Here is a 17,552-nt window from a genome sequence, read left to right on the forward strand (position 1 = left end):
GTGGCCCGGATGTCCCCAGGGCTTATCTGCTTTGGGCAGAACCTTGTGAGTCCATCAGTGGTTCTTTCCATGAGATGTCGTAACAAGGAAGAGAACAGTTACTCCCCAGGCTTCTTCTAGGCCCACACCTAGAATAATAATGTCCTTCAAATAATTAAAAACATTTTTTTTAACTTACTTGTGTATTTATTTTTGGCTGCACTGGGTCTTCATTGCTGTTGGTTGTGGCAAGTGGGGGCTACTCTCCAGTTGCATGGGCTTCTCTTCATTGTAGTGACTTCTCTGTTAGCACAGGCTTTAGGCATGAGGGCTCAGTAGTTACGGCGCATGGGCTTAGTTGCCCTGCAGCATGTTGGATCTTCCTGGACCAGGGATTGAACCCATGTCCCCTGCGTTGGCAGGCAGAGTCTTAATGACTGTACCATCAGGGAAGCTCTTCAAATAGTATTTTTAAGTGTATAAAATAGAGTTCAAGGAGTCTTGAGGACGCTGGTTATATTGAATACAGTTAAGATAAAAAGCATCCAAATTTGTGATATAATAATTCTATGCTTGTTAGTAACATATTTAATAACCAGCTCTAGCAAGCAGTCTAATAATGTTAGACTTTCCAAGAAGCGATGAGCATCGATGATATCTTCAGATGTCGGCAACAACTATGTGTGGGGTGAAGACATCTGCAGTCTCTGAGAGTGAGGAAGTCACAGGCCTTGCTGATGCTCCTGTGTCCTTTGCCTACAGTCGTCATGGAAGGAAATGTGAAATTCAGTTAAAGGTCAGCGTAATGAAGGTGTCATTTTTCCCCACATCTGTATTAGTCAGCCCTGGCTACCATAATAAAATACCATAGACTGAGTGGCTTCAGTCAATATCAATAACCTCAGATTCGCAGATGACACCACCCTGTGTCAGCAAGCAAAGAGGAACTAAAGAGCCCCTTGATGAAAGCGAAAGAGGAGAGTGAAAAACTGGCTTAAAACTCAGCATTCAAAAAACAAAGATCATGGCATCCGGTCCCATCACTTCAAGGCAAATACATGGGGAAACAATGGAAACAGTGACAGACTTTATTTTCTTGGGCTCCAAAATCACTGCAAATAGTGACTGCAGCTATGAAATTAAAAGACACTTGCTCCTTGGAAGAAAAGCTATGATCAACAAGCTAGACAGCGTATTAAAAAGCAGAGACATTACTTTGCCAACAAAGATCCGTCTAGTCAAGGCTATGGTTTTTCTGGTAGTCATGTATGGATGTGAGAGTTGGACCATAAAGAAAGCTGAGCGCCGAAGAATTGATGCTTTTGAACTGCGGTTTTGGAGAAGATTCTTAAGAGTCCTTTGGACTGCAAGGAGATCAAACCAGTCAATCCTAAAGGAAATCAATCCTGAATATTCATTGGAAGGACTGATGCTGAAGCTGAAGCTCCAGTACTTTGGCCACCTGATGCTAAGAACTGACTCATCAGAAAAGACTCTGATGCTGAGAAAGATTGAAGGCAGGAGGAGAAGGGGACCACAGAGGACGAGATGGTTGGATGGCATGACTGACTTGATGGATATGAGTTTGAGCAAGCTCTGGGAGTTAGTGATGGACAGAGAAGCCTGGCGTGCTGCACTTCATGGGGTGGCAAAGAGTCAGACAGGATGAGTGACTGATCTAATTGAACTGAATGGCTTCAATGCCAGATATTTATTTCTCATAGTGCTGGAGGCTGGAAGCCTGAGATCAAGATGCTGGTCAATGTAGTTCCTGGTAAGAACCCACTTCCTGGCTGTCAAACGGTTGCTTTATCACTGTGTCCCAACATGGCACTAATCCCATGATAGAGGGTCCTACCCTCTTGACCTTTAACTATAATCATCTCCCAAAGCACCTCCCCCCCGCCCCCCCCGCCCCCCCCTCCCCACCCCCCCGCTTAAGTATTATCATGTGGAGGATATCAGGGGCACACAGACTTTCATCAGAAATAGCATCCAAATTCATGGACCCCTTTAACCACAATCTTCAAAATAAACTGTTCTAGTGGAAAGGGCCTGTATGTTTATTAGAAATACTTTCTTGAGCTGCTTAGGGTGGAAGGTGGACCCCTGAAGTTATGTTCAAGTGGCAGCGACCACTAAACTGCCTGTTGGGGGATGGTGTCCTGTTGACTGGAAGACCCTTCCCTTCGTTGAGCACCCAAATGCACCTGGCTCTGGAGCTAGGGCTGCCTGGGTGTAAACCTCATTGTCTCCCTACTAGCCTCAGTTTACTCATCAATTCAATGGGGTAATAATCCCTCTGGTGAGTATTTTTGTTTGGTTGGTTGGTTGTGCCAGCTGTGTGTTGAGGTACATGGAATCTTCAATCATCATTGCAGCATATGGTGTCTTTTAGATGTGGTATGTGGAATCTAATCCCCTGATTGGGGATTGAACCCCGGCCCCCTGCATTGGGAGCACAAACTTTTAGCCACTGGACCACCGTGGAGGTCGTGTTCTTGGGTGATTAACTGGCTCATCTGTGTGAAGTGTCACCCAGTGTGCATGCTAGCAGACAGGCACGGTCTAACCCAACATCCACCTTCCTGTCTGCGGTCCGTCTCCCACCTGCCTTGAGGGAACAAGTTCGCACACACTGCAGGTCTGTGGGTTGATGGTGCGGACTGTCCCTGACCTGATGATCACAGGTGTGATCATCTGATCCCACCTAAGCTAGTCCCTTTGTTCCATCTCCATTCAGAAGCGGGCTCAGGCAGGGGCACTTCGTCCACGTTGGGAGCTGATGAGAACTTGGGCTTAGGGCTTTCGCTTGATCTGGTGGGTCAGGAGCTCTCCTTGTGGATGAAAAGCTGGGAGAAGGGAACTTGGAGCTCCCGAGGCTACTGTGGGAGACAACCTGCCTGAGGGCAAAGTCCCCATCAAGGGAAATGACAGGGTGAGATGGAGAGAGGCTGCGTATTATGACGTCATCTGACCTCCTGGGTCCAGCTGTGACCACAGGCCTGGGCTCTTAGTTACATGAGCTGATCACCTCCCTTCTTGTTCAAGCCAGTTTAGTTGAATTTTCTCTCACTTGCAAGCAGAAGATTCCAGTTGCACAGCAGTAGTCTCCGTAAGTGCTGCAGTTGACCCTCGAACAACATGGGTTTGACTTTGGTCAATATGTACTTACCGCGCAACTCACAGTTGGTTGGAAGCCTGGATGCAGAACCTGGGATTGTGGGGTGGGGTGCAACTGACTGTGAGGTTATAGGCGGATTTTTGACTTAAAGGGGGTTGGCACCAGAAGCCTCTCATTGTTAAAGGGTCACTTGTAGTAATGGTGGGGGTGATGAGGCAGGTGTGGAAAAGGAGCTGCGAAAGACTTTAATTGCTCTGAATGGTGACGGGAAAAGGAATTTTAAATTTTGAGAGAAATGTGGAGAGCTGGAAAGGGAAGGAAGGGGAGATACAAAAAAGTGCTGTTTTTTCTAGAACAAAAAGGTCTAATCTTAACCCCAACACTGTTGTGGATTTTAAAAAGAATTGTGCAGTGGAACTTTCCATCCTTCCATAAACATTCGGTGAAGAATATAGGAATCGTTAAATGCTTGTTGTAAATGAATCCCAGAGAAGGGGCTGTATTCAGTTACACTTGGTGTCAGAGGTTCCCTTGCTTCTGTTGCGACCTCATGCCAGGGTGTCCAGCTGCAGAGATTGAATCTTGGCTGGTCTAAGCCAAAATGACATTCCTCATCCTCTTCCCACTGATTGGACATGTGCTCTTAATTACATGAGCTGATCACCTCCTTGGTCCTGACCTACAAGAAGTAGGTAGGGTTTCCAGAAGCCTTCCATGATGACCTGTGGCCGCATAGATCTTTGTTTTCTCTGAGTTCCAGTATTCTCTGAGTGTTGCCATCAAATATTTCTGCCTCTGACTATTCTCTGACTCTCCAGCTTGAATTTTCTTGAATTCCACCTACACCCCCTGAAGTGTGCTTGTGCACACACACACACACACACACACACACCCTTTCAAAACAATGAATATAATTTTAGGAACTGTATGCAAAATATTCAACGTCCAGGAAGACTTGAGCACTGAAGTATGAATGGCCACTGGCCACAGACAACTGCTGCTGCTGCTAAGTCACGTCAGTTGTGTCTGACTCTGTGCGACCGCATAGACGGCAGCCCACCAGGCTCCCCCGTCCCTGGGATTCTCCAGGCAAGAACACTGGAGTGGGTTGCCATTTCCTTCTCCAATGCATGAAAGTGAAAAGTGAAAGTGAAGTCGCTCAGTCGCATCCAACTCTTCTCGAACCCATGGACTGCAGCCCACCAGGCTCCTCCGTCCATGGGAGTTTCCAGGCAAGAGTACCGGAGTGGGTCGCCAGTGCCTTCTCCACAGACAACTGGCCATCTGGTAAATGCCAACTATATATCTACCCCAAGGACAGCATGGGCTGGGTCCTGGGGATGCAGTGATAAATCACGTACATTTATTGCTCTCGAATCAGGCAGTCTGGTAGCTTCTTTAAGAAAATGCAGGTAAATCTAGAATATAAGCATCTAGTATTTCCCCTGTAAACCTGAGGCTTTGACCTTGGCTGCAGCTCATGTGAGGAGCTTTCTCCAAACGGATTCAGCTTAGTCCAGACTGATTCAGCGGATCTCCGTTGGCATGGGCATGTGGGTTTTAACAAAGAGGAGGTTGAGAACTCTGCTTTCAGCTATTGATTCAGAAGCAGACTTCGGTCGCCAGACTTTATTCTTGAACTTCCTGCCTGTAATACAACTATTGGACTATCTGAAGGAACCAGATAACTTTTAAAAGGTGCTTTTCTTCTTTTTTTCTTCACTGCTTAGAAGGTGCGGGTGTCTCAGGGAGGAAGAAACAGGGTGTGCTTCTGAGGAAATATGCCATAGGAACCAAAGGACCGAACCTCAGGGCCTTTAGAAGACTCAGCAGTGAAATGAATACCATGATCCTCCTAAACGAACCTCTGCTGACCCTGAAGTCCGTCAGAGGTAGTCGCAACCGATAGATTCCCAGGGTGGTGTGGTCACAGAGCCAGTCTGCTGAATAAAGGGAAATGGAAAGTGATTTTAGGCCTGCTTGGTGCCTCCGGTTTATAAAGACAGTATCTATTCCCACCCCAAGTCTTTGTGCCACGTGGGCTTACCACCAGGACTCTTTCCAACCTCTTCAACCCCAGTACCGTTTGAGACCACAACTCCCAGAAAACACCTAGGCCGGAAGCGGAAGCGTGCCGGCGGATGTGGCAGCTCTGTATTCTGGGAAGTGTAGTCTACAGAGGTCGAAAGAGCCCTGAGAGTGATGCGTTCTGGGGAAGGTAGTTTTCAGGTAGCTTGATAACGGGAAGGTGAAAACCAAGACGACATCATCTGAGCAGAAAGCTTCAGCCAGAGATCGGCAAATTTGCGATTTGGAGTTACATTGTTGGGTTTTGTTTTTTTTGTATCTGTCCACCTCTCCAGCATCCAAGGAGGCTATTCTCACTTCTGGGATGTCAGACTGGTCTGGGTTGGTTATTCCTCGCTCAAACTGTAGTCTAAATAGATGCAGGCTATCTCCCTGGGTCAGGAAGATCCCCTGTCGGAGGGGGTGGCAGCCCACTCCAGTATTCTTGCCTGGAGAATCCCATGGACAGAGGGGCCTGGCAGGCCACAGTTCATAGTGTCACAAAGAGTCAGACACGGCTAAGCAACTGAGCACACAAACTGTAGTGACCAGGCTGCATGACCTCCTGAGGCTGTTTGCATCTCTGTAAAATGAGTGTGTTAAGAATGCACACTTCACAGACATACATCAGGCGTTGCTTAATAAACCCCTCTTTTTGAATCTTAGCAGCTTACTTAACAAACAGATGTGTTTTCTAACAAAGATCAAGAATTCTGCTCCAGGAGAAGTCTTTGGGCTTTGTCTTTGGAAGATGGGATTTTCTTTGGATTGTTGCCCAAACTCACAGGGGAAAATGTAAGGAAATCTTGTCAGACAGTGGCTTAGCAAGGCTGCGTGGCCTACTAGCCAGGACACAGGGAGAAAGTTTGAAAGTACGACAAGCTTCAGGGACAAGCATCCTCACAGTGTAAGTGGAAGTATTAATAAATATATGCTCTGTAAAGGGCTATTCAGCAATAATGTTCAGGATTACAAATGCATATATATGTAAGTACAGTGATTTATCTTCTAGGTATATATCCTATAGACCTACTCTATACTCAGAAACTTCCAAAATGACAGTTTTAAAAATGTTCATTGCGTCATTTTGTATAAAACAAATTATTGGAAATCATCTAGACATCTTTGGATAGAGGACTAGCTATACAATTTGTATACACTGGGTACTCGGTTGTCATAAAAAATAATGAGGTGTAATGTCAGCTATGTACTATTTCTGCAAAAAAAAAAAAAAAAATGTCCTGAAGGATTTGGGGAAATCCAAATTGAGGGATAGTTTGCAAAACTGGCCTGGATACTTAAAAATGTCAATGTTCTAAAAGACTGGAGAAGCTGGGACTGTTCTAGATTTAGTGACATGACTATAAATGCAATGGGAAATCCTTCATTGAAACCTGAGTATTTTTAAAGGTTTTTTAAATTAGATACCTGGGGCAGTGTGATTTTAGGCAGTATAGTACATGACAGCATTGTATTGATACTGTGTATCCTGAATGTGATCATCATAATGTGGTTATGGAGGAGAATATCTTTCTTCTCAGGAGATACCTGATAACATATTTAGGATTGAAATACTAACTCTTGGATAGCTTAGGAAAAAAAAAGAAAGATAGAACAAACATGGCCTGTATTAATAATTGTTGCTGTTGTTCAGTCACTAAGTTGCATCCAGTCCTCTGCGATTCCAGGAACTGCAGCACACCAGGCTTCTGTCTTTCACTATCTCCTGGAGTTTGCTCAAACTCATGTCCGTTGAGTCAGTGATACCATCCAACCATCTCGTCCTCTGTTACTCCCTTTTCCTCCTGCCTTCAATCTTTCTGAGCATCGGGATTTTTTCCAGTGAGTCGGATCTTCGCATCAGGTGGTCAAAGTATTGGAGCATCAGCATCAGTCCTTCCAGTTAATATTCAGGGTTGGTTTCCTTTAGGATTGACTGGTTTGATCTTGCTGTCCAAGGGACTCTCTCATGAAGTTAAAAATATGATTGTTTATTTTCCTATTCTTGCAACTTTTTTTTTATAGCATTAAAATATTTCAAAGTAGAAAGTAGGGAGGAAAAAGAAAGAGGAAGCACCATATGTACTGATAGGGGAAAAGCTTCAACAAATGTTGGTGAACTTTTTAAAAAGCAAGATGCAGAGTAATAGGTGTAGAATGCTGCATTTTTGTGAAAGAGCACAAAGACTGACCCCAGAGGAAAACAGAAGAAAGAGGTGACAAAGGCTGCCTCTGGGAAGGGGAAGTGGGGGTGAGGGGGCAGGAGGGGGGAAGGGATGTTTCTCACATTTAGCCTTCTATATCTTTTGAATTTTGTATTGCATGTATAATCTATTCAGATTAAAAAAAAAAAAAAAAAAACCTAACAACTTCAGAGAAGATTGTTTCTGGGAAAGCACTTGTGGTCAGAAAACCCCAGACTGGGCTCCCCGATTCCCCAGCTGTAGACCCAACAGCAAACCCGAAACAGAAGGAAGGAAAACCAGTTACTTTCACATCCTTTCCCACATCTGACCCTCGTCACAAGTGAGCCAGGCAGGTTTTCTTGGGCCCTTTTTACAAACTGGAAAACGGAGGCTCGGAGAGTCTTAGCAACTGGTGCAAAGTCATCTGGTAGGCCACTGCCAGAGCTGGGATTGAAACAGAGTCTTCTCTAGTGACCCAGCCTGGCTCCTTCCTCCCCCAGGGTACCTGTCTGAGCCCTGAGGGCTAGGGGTGGCAGGAGAGGGCCCAGGGTGGAGCCTGCATGCCAGCCCAGCTGCCTTCCATTGCTGCTTTTACGCGGGGCTCTCCAGGCAGGAAACAGAAGTTGATGCTGGGCGTCCAAAGCATTTACATGTTCATGCATTACTGGTTTGGGGGTTTATTTGGGGGACCTCTGCTAACTCAGCCAAAGAACCTAAAATCTGATCCCATCTGGGCTGGTTTTTACCATTTCTGTAATCTTAAATCTTAAAGTGGTCTTTTTATTAAAAAAAAAATTAAAGTATTAGATGGATGTTGTTACCAATTCAGCAGTAATGTATTTAGAGGACAATTTGGTTCTGTCAAAATTTCAAATGCTCACACACACACACACACACATATATATATTATAGATTATATGTTATGTATTATATGTGTCATATATGTGTGTTATATATTATATATATAAAATATATGTTTTGCTATATGAGCCAGAACTTATGGATGTTGGTTTTTTCTATGATTATCCTCACTCAGGTGTTCAAACATACACGTGCAAAGATGCATTGCTTATAAAAGAAAGACCCAAAACTGTAAACAGCCCATCAGAAGGCAACCCGCTAAACACAGTGGGTCTCCATCCACACAAGGGAATGACAAGTGGCATGGTGATTCAACACAAAACTAAACAAAGCAAAGCATCATGAAGTTGGCTGTGTTTCCTGGCCCAGAAAGAGGTCCTCAATATAGTGAGTTAAAAAATGACCTCATTTTGGGGGGGTGGGAAAGCCAGCTAAAAGCATATATACACAGAGCTATATGTGACTGAATAAACATAAAAAACAATTTATAAGATTAGAAAGCAAATTATTTGACAGGAATGTAAAAATGGCATTTTATTTTCATTGATTAGTGAGGTTGACCTCACTAATCTTTTTTTTTTTTTTGAGTTGGCCAATTTTTTTCCTCTTGTGTGAACTGCTGAAATGTTACTGTCCCTTGCTGTTCAGTCACATACAAATAGTGTGAAATTCTGTACCATGTCTCATAAGAGTTTCTATTTAGATGACCAGTGCTTCCTTCACGAGGGTATTTTGGAAAAGAGGTTTCTGAACGTGAAGTAGAGGGCACTCTCCATCTTAATGTGATGAATTAGCCTGTGAAATGAAGGGCTCTGGAAGATAAGGAAGCTTTCTGCCCAAAGCATTGATCCTATTTCTTCCTTTTAATTTTAGGGCGTTCTTGGCGCAGCGTTTGACCGTGGGGGTGGTTGGATTGTTTGAAAGAGGGAGGCGTGAGGGGAACTAGAGATTGATGACCAAGGTCAAGACGAGGGTGGGTGAGTAAAGCGGCCTCAGGTCCACCCTGAGAGTGAACATTTCAGGAGTTGGAGAATTTCAGGACACAAAGGGTAAGGAGGGGCTCACTCCTGGGGGCCCGTCCTGGGCACTTCACGAACCATCTGTCGTCAGCTACCTCACTCAGGGCTGCGGTGGTGCTGAGCATTTCTGCTCAACTGGATTCACTGTGGTGGGGGGGCAGACACAGCTAATTCTGCCTGCAGGTCAAGGCTACAGAGTTTGGGCTCAGCTCCCAAGATGGGGCCCCAGACCCCTTGTGCTATGCCGTTCGGCGTGCTGAGTGATACCAGCATGTTGTCTGGAGGTGTGCAGGGTTAGATTGTGTTTCGGAGGGGATTCAGAATAGGTCTCTGGAGAGATGGAAACCATCTGTTTTTGTCCCTCAGATTTTTCTGATTCTCTCTCCATTCATGGTAGCAGCATGGCTACCTCTCTCTGAACCCACCCCACGTACAGTCTCTGCCTGCTGCCAGCCCTCAGCCCTGCCTCCCAGAGAGGAGAGGCAACCTGCCGGCCTCAGAGATCCCCTGACATGGCAGTGGTTAACACAGGACTTCTCTGGCGGCTCAGCAGCTAAGACTCCTCCATGCCCGGATTCGATCCCCGGTCAGAGAACTAGATTCCACGTGCCACAACTAAAGATCCCATGTGCTGCAACGAAGATCTGGTGCAGCCAAAAAAACCCCAAACAAGAGCTGACACTGGTCAGACTTTCACCGCCTACCACGCGTGGCATTTAGCACTTGGTATCTCAAGCTTCACTGAATTCTCACCACAAGCTGGGGGCTCTTGTTGTTTCTAGGTTGCTGATGAGGAAACAGCCTGTCTGACCACAGAGCCGACAAAGGGGAGCAGGATTTGAACCCAGAACCCCATGATGCCCATCCTCCCTTCTCATGGCCGTGAGCCTCCTGGGTGCTGGGCACTGGCCCTGGGACTCCCATGGTCCTCCGTCCCTGGACCTCGGGCGCCCCTGGGCCGGAGGGTTCTAGAGTGTCTTCAGGACATCGGAGCGGGGTTAAAGCAGGTTTCCTCTTGGCCGGCCAGAGGTTCCAAGAAGCACTGGGCCAGCCTGGCCCCTTTTCCTCCGAGGGGATGGGGCGGGGCGGGTTGGGACACGTCCTCTTTTAGGGCTCTCTCTCTCTCTTTCCTCTCTCGCTGCTTCTGACCACTTCCTCTTTGCCCTGGGGCGGAGGCAGCTGTGACCACACTCATGGCAGCTATCCAGAGAGTGGCCTCGGAGGCTCTCCTGGAAGGGCCCTCCTGCTGGCTAGGGGTCTTCTCTGCCTTCACTTCTGGGGTCCTGCCTTGAGCTCCAGAGCAGTGGAGGGTGGGTGGGCTCCCCAAGTGCTCCCTCACGGACCAAAAACCCCGACCCAGGGCTGCCCACCCTCCCTTCAGGCTCTGCCTGGGCTGAAACCGCTCCAGGCAGCTTCTGTGGAGGATGTGGCCCAAGTCCAGGACCCCTGCCCGGCGGCCAGACATCCCCGCCACCCGAGGGATACCCACAGAAGTGAAGGTGCAGCACCAGGCTCTCCGGCAGTGAAGGCTGCCCCCCGAGGCAGGGAGATGCCGCCTGGGAAGACAGTGGGCACCCAGAGACATAGGCCTGGCTTGGCCACTTGTTAGCTGGGGGCCTAGGGCAGGCTGCTTTTCTTCTTGGAGCCTCAGGTTCCACATCTGTGCAATGGACAGAAATAACACCTTCAAGGGTTGTAGTAGGAAGTAAATGAGGCACTACATGTACAGTGTGCTAAGTACAGAGCCCGGTACACAGCAGGCTCTTAATAGTGGTATCATCTATTAACAGTCAGAGAAAGGTCGACCTCCTCAACTGTAGCCCACCAGCCTCCTATGTGCATGGAAAGTTCCAGGCAAGAATACCGGAGTGGGTTGCCATTTCCTACTCCAGGGGGTCTTCCTGACCCAGGAGTCGAACCCAGGTCTCCTGCACTGCAGGCAGATTCTTTAGCATCTGAGCCACCAGGGAAGCCCCATTATTAGGCAGAGCCTGCAGCTGGCCTGATCCTCTCAGGATGCCCCCCGCCCCACTAGTCACAGCCATCGGCCCGGTTCGTGGCCTCCCTGTCTCCACTCCCACCCGTGAAGTTGCCCTGGCTTGCTTCCCAGAGCCGGTACAGCCTCAAGCTCAGGTCCACAAGAAGGACACCTTTCTCTGGTTGGCAGCATCTCAGCCCCACCTAGCCAGTCTGGAAAAAGATCAATGTCAGTTATTGTTGGGATGTCCAGCCCAGTATTGTGCCAAAGTCTGGGGTCTATCTTAATTCTTTTTTTGTTTTAAGTTTGTTTATTTACGGCTTCGCTGAGTCTTTGTTGTTGCGTGCGGATTTTCTCGAGTTGTGGAGAGTAGGAGCTGCTCTCCATTGCAGCGCGTGGGCTTCTCTTGTTGCAGAGCATGGGCTCTAGGGATCGAGCTCGGTAGCTCTGACGCACGGGCTTAGTTGCTCGTGGCATGTGGGCTGTTCCCGGATCAGGAACCAACCTGTATCCTCTGCATTAGCAGGCAGATTCTCAGCCCCTGGACCACCAGGGAAGACCTGTGTTAATTCTTGTGGTCAGATTTACAAAACATAAAATCAACATCTTAACCATTGTTAAGTACAGCTCTGTGGCATCGCGTGCATTCACATGGCTCTACGGGCATTACTAGTGCCCGTCTCTGGAACTTTTTATTTTTTTTAAATCTTCCCTGATTTAGACTCCATCCCCAGGAAGCACCAACCCCCCAGCCCCCTCTCCCAGCTCCTGGCACCCACCCTTCCGTGTTCTGTCTCTACGAATCTAATTGCTCTATGTGCCGCGTATAGGTGGAATCACACAGTATTTTGTCTTTTGCAACTGGCTTATTTCAACTGCCATAATGTCCTCAAGGTTCATCCCTGGTGTGGCAGGTGTCAGAATTTCTCTCCTTTTTGTGGTTGGATAACATTTCTAAAATACATTTTTTAAAAGATTTATTGCTTTGTTTTTGGCTGTGCTTGGGTCTTGGTCGTTACGTGTGGGCTTTCTCCAGCTGTGGCGAGCGGGGTTCCTCTTCGTTGGGTGTGTGAATGTCTCAGCGCAGTGCGTCTCTTATTGTGAAGCACGTGGGCTTCAGCAGCTGCAGTGCGTGGGCTCAGTGGTTGTGGTGCAAGGGCTTAGTTACTCTGCAGCACGTGGGGTCCTCCCAGGCCAGGGATCGAACCCGTGTCCCTTGCATTGCAAGGTGGATTCCTAACCACTGGACCCCCAGGGGAGCCCTGGATGATGTTCATGTTATGTCTAGACCATGTTTTGCTTATCTCCTCATTCATCAGCGGCCACTTGGGTTGCTTCTACATCTTGGCTAACTGTGAATAATACTGCTAATGCTGCTGTGCAAGTATCTGTTCTTAATCCCGTTTTGACTTTTTGGGGTGTATAGTTAGAAGTGGAATGGCCAGGACATATGGTATTGATTTTTTCTTTTTTGAGGAGTTGCCCAAAGTCTTGAGGTGTTCATTCAGACCCAGTCACTGGGTAGGCCCCTCTAGCTGTACTGAGGACAGAGGGTGGACTCAGGAGGAGTCTGACGAGGTGGATGCCAGCCCTGCCTCTGCCGCTCACCAGGGCTGTGGCCTTGGGCAGGTCCCTTGCACTCCGTGTGCTTCCGTTTCCTCCGCTGTAGCTGGGATGTGCGGCGCTGCCTCGTGGGCTGTGATGATGGCTAGAGGATTCACTTGGAACGGTGCCTGGCACCCAGAAAGTGCTAGTAACTGTCCGCTCTGGTTACTGGTGCATGTGTGTGCTTGCTGAGATCCAGTCCTGCAGGCTCACTGCTTCCGCAGCACTGCACCAGCCTGGTTCCTCCATGGAGCATCCCTGGGGGGATACTCTGTCTTTCCCTAGGACTCAGGTTTCTTATTCCCCATTTCCAGGTTCCTGGGATCTCTCTTCATCTGGAGGGAGTCCCTGTCTCCCTGGCCGTGGCTTAACCCTTTTAAGACAAAAGCCAGAAAACAGTGCCTTGGACCACGTGTGGGAGAGCCTGAGCCAGGACTGGAGGGGACCCGGAGGGGACACTGCGCTGACCAACGCGGGCCCTGGCGCAGGTGAGGAGGAGCCCTCTTCTCTTCCCTTTAACCTGGACCGTATCCTTCCCCATGCCCGGGTCCAGTCGGAGCCCTGAGTCTGGGAGGGGACAAGGGACCTGGGAGGATGAATGAAGACAGGCCACAGCCAGGGTGGCAGGGATGGGAAGAGGCGCTCGGGACATGAAAGGAGCGCTGGTTTGGAGCCTCATCCTGAGGAGCGTTAGCTGGGGGGCTCGGGTGGTGGGCAGCGGCTGGGCAGGGAGAGGAGGTGGTCGAGGCCGGGACAGTCCCACCTGTGCTGGAGGCTAAGCTGGCATGAGGGTGCTGCTTGGCCAGCAGGCCTGCACTGGGTCCCCCTCACGGCCCTGCTGACCTGCGTGATTACAGGAGGAAGGAATGGCCAGACCTGGCAGGCCGAGGACTTTGGTCCTTGGAGACCTTGCCTGGGAGTTGACTCAGGGAAGCCAGGTCCCCCTGTAGGTTTGCCGCATTCACCTGTAATAGGGGGGACCAGAGAAGCCTCTGGAACCCCCTGCCCACCCCTTCCCCCCACTGCCTTCCTTGGTATCCTCTCTCCTCTCCGTTTGTCTTTGCCTGTCACCTCCTCCCGGGTGGGAGGTACTTTGGAAATTCCCAGAGCAGTGCATCCACAGTTTATCTGCATCTAGGCCCTTGTAAGAAGTCAGCACTCAGGACCTGCTTCAGTGAGTGACTCTTTGCACAGCCCTCTGGCAGATCTTTCTAATGGGGACCCCTCCCCCTCACACTTTTCGCTAGCTTTGTCAAAACCAGGCCTGTCTTAAATACTTGCAGAAATCCCCAAAGGGGATTACTAATACAAAGCAGGTATTACTAATACCTGCTCTGGGGTAGTAAATAGAATAGGCAATGAAGATTAAGCAGAATAACATGTAGAAGCTGCCTAGTTACTGCATTGTAGTTTTTTTTTTTTAAAATCAGTTATTTTTAAAAATAATTATGTGAAAAAGGGGGGTGTTTTTAAAAAAATGTTTACTGAACACCTACTCTATCCCAGGTATACTGCAGCATGTGCACTCTGCCCTGAGAGTCGAGCTGACTTTCCAGCCTGGCTCAGCAGTGGTGACGCCTCTTCAAGGTCATCCATCTCTTTTTTGTGCTTTTGCAACAGCACAAAGAGAGGACGTGGAGGAGGAGGAAAGAGTCAGCTGTGCGTCCTCAGGCACAGTGCCTGGCCTCTCTGAGCCCCCGTTTCCTGATCTGTAAACGCGAGGCCGGAAAAGCCCTCTCCTGCTTCTCGTGGGTTGTGGGTCAGTCTTGGCAAAAGTTGGAAGGTACTGTCCCGCCAAGCAGGGAGATGGGCATCCAGGGGAGACCAGCCCAGCCTGAGCCTGTAACTGGAGCACCTGCCCTCAAGCTCCTGAAGCCACGTCTGCAAGCTCAGAGCACACCTCTCAAGGACACTAAGATGGGGCTCTCCTCCGGAGCTCCAGCCTGTCTGGAAAAGAATGTTCCTCCGAGTCCATGGAAAGACAGTCATTCCCCTGGTCTCCTGGGTGAGGGCGTGGTGATGCCCCTAGTCATCCCAGTGCTACCCTGACTCCAGAGTGGTCCATGGAGTTTGTCTCCATGGAGACCAGGGAAGGAGACAGCAATTCTGGGAGGAAAGGTGAGCTTTTTGTTTAAGGTTTCAGAGGTTGAGAAGGGTGGTGCTCAGCTGAGTGGTGGAGCCCCCGTTGTTCCATCAGGGTGAAGTGTCGGGTGGCCAAGTCCAGGACAGACAGGGAGGCCGGGTGGATGGCAGCTTTGTCCCTGGAGGGCCCAGCAGATAACTCATTACCGCCTGTCCTGCCTTTCAGACAGAGCTCGGTGGGGTGGGCGTGATGTGCCATGTTCTTGTCATCTGTGTTATTACGGCCAGCGTTCAGCATGCTATGTGTAAGTCATCCACCTTAGTGATTATAAGATTATCGCTTTTAATGCTCACAGCAAAATTGTGAGGCAATTGCTATTGCCATCCCCATTTTACAGATGATGAAACTGAGGCCCAGAGGGGTTTGGTATTGCACCCAAGTTTATACAGGGGAGGAGCAGAGCCTGGAGTCCAGCCCAGGTCATCTGAAGCCAGAGCTGGTGACCATGCCATAACTGTCACGGGCCAGAGGAGGGACAAGCAGAGAGCTAAGGCAGGGAAAGAAGAAAGGTAAGTCCTAGCACCCAGGTCTCACCCAAATCTCTGTTAATATTGGTGTTGAAGAGTCACCGACTTCATGAAGGGGTGTCATGGCTCTCATAGATGAGGCACTGGGAGTGCAGGGAGGCTCAGTGAGTCGCCCAAGCAAGGGAGCTGCAATCTGAACCAGATGTGTGGCTTGTTCAATGACCCCCCGGCCCCCTATCCCGCCACTTAGTCTTGCTTCTTTGGCCATCTGTACCAAATCTGATCCTTCTTAGAAAGCCTGGACCTGGAGCAGACACACCAGGAATCTACACGTGTTTTCTGAGATCATGTACAAGATCCCAGGCGTTTCCACTCGCTGCCTCTTTGGGCGAGGAAGAGGAAGCGTGGTAGGAAGTGTAGTGACCTCGTATCTTTGGTGCCTGGATGTTTCCCTGAGCCTGAACTATGCTGAAATGGAGAGTTTTGAAATGAGAATCATGTTGGAGTATTGCATCTTTACTTGTGTGGGAGTCAAAGAAAAAGGAAATCTCTAGGAGGGACCTGAATTGAAAATTCTGTCCACCCACCCATCCGTCCTTCCTTCCGGTCTCCAACCATCCATCACCCATCCACCCACTCACCCATCCTTCCATCTATCCTCCCAGCCACCCACCTGTCCTTTCTTCCATCTAGCCATCCATTCACCCACCCATCCACTGACTCATTTACCCACTCACCCATCCTGCTATCTATCCATCCATCCATCCACCCACCCTCCATCCTTCCTTCCTCCCATCCATACATTCATCCAACCAGTCACCCATCCTTCCATCCATGCATCCATGCACCCACCCATGCACCCAGCCTTCTGTCTGTCCCCCTCCCATCCATCCACCACTCACCCATCCATCCTTTCTCCCATCCACACATCCACCCACCGCTCCACCAACTCATCCCTCCTCCTTCCCACCCATACATTCATCCAACCAGTCACCTATCCTGCCATCCATGCATCCATGTACCCACCCATCCACCCACTCATCCATCCTTCCATCTGTCCCCCACCCATCATCCATCTATCCATCCCTTTACAAATCTTTATTAGTAGGAGAAGGACATGGCAACCCACTCCAGTGTTCTTGCCTGGAGAATCCCAGGGATTGGGGAGCCTGGTGGGCTTCTGTCTGTGGGGTCACACTGAGTCGAACACGACTGAACTGACTTAGCAGCAGCAATCCATTGCTTCTTGACTCCAAAACTTTGTGGTGTAAACAACAACAGTAATTTATTGTCTCGTGGTTTCCAAGAGTCAGGAATTCAGGAGCGGCTGTCAGTGCTTGCTGTTGGTGAGAAGCCTCAGTCCCTCTCCACAGGAACCTCTCCAGGGGCTCCTTGAGTGTCTTTACAACATAGTGGCTGGGCCTGAGAGAGTGGCCCAAGGGAGCACCACAAAAGCCACCATGCCTTCATAACCTAGCCTCACACGTCACACACTGTCCCTCCCACGGGATTCTGCTAAGGCAGAGGCAGCCCTTGTTCAGTGTTGGGGGAGGCATCATAAGGTCGGTCATAAATCCAGGAGACGGAGATCAGAGGAGCCATCTAGGAGGTTGGCCACCACATCCATCCATCCATCCATCAAGTTTTATTGAGGTATAATTCACATACCATACCCATACCATTCACCCATTTGAAGTGTATATTCAGTGGCTTTTAGTGTATTCACGGGGTTGTAAACCATCACCACGATCGATTTTAGAACGTTTTTAGTCACCCCAAACAGAAACCCCACACCCATTGCAGCCACTCCTCATTTCCTCTTTCCCCAACCACCTTCAATCACAAATTCACCGTCTGTGTCTGTAGATTTGCTTATTCTAGCCGTTTCATGTAAAAGGAATCACACACTGGGTGCTCTTTTATGACTGACTTTCACTTTGCATGACGTTTTCAAGGTTCATTCATGTTGTAGTATGTATCAGTGCTTAATTTATTTTTATTGCTGAAAATACTCCATCATGTGGATATTCCACAATTTGTTGATCCATTCATTCGCTGATGGATATCTGAGTCATTTCCACCTTTCGTCTATTATGAATAATGCTTATATTAACGTCATGTAC

General features: G+C 48.7%; 1 long non-coding RNA gene across 1 annotated transcript; it reads left to right on the plus strand.

Moving 5' to 3' along the window:
* Positions 1-2,536: 2,536 nt before the first annotated feature.
* Positions 2,537-16,471, plus strand: LOC139177036 (uncharacterized). Its single transcript, XR_011561416.1, has 6 exons — positions 2,537-3,094; positions 8,393-8,604; positions 13,134-13,307; positions 14,326-14,937; positions 15,128-15,206; positions 15,300-16,471. It is a non-coding gene; the product is annotated as an uncharacterized lncRNA (long non-coding RNA).
* The last annotated feature ends 1,081 nt before the right edge of the window (positions 16,472-17,552 follow it).

Source organism: Bos indicus, chromosome 18 (genome assembly GCF_029378745.1).
Source record: "Bos indicus isolate NIAB-ARS_2022 breed Sahiwal x Tharparkar chromosome 18, NIAB-ARS_B.indTharparkar_mat_pri_1.0, whole genome shotgun sequence".
Lineage (NCBI taxonomy): Eukaryota > Metazoa > Chordata > Mammalia > Artiodactyla > Bovidae > Bos > Bos indicus.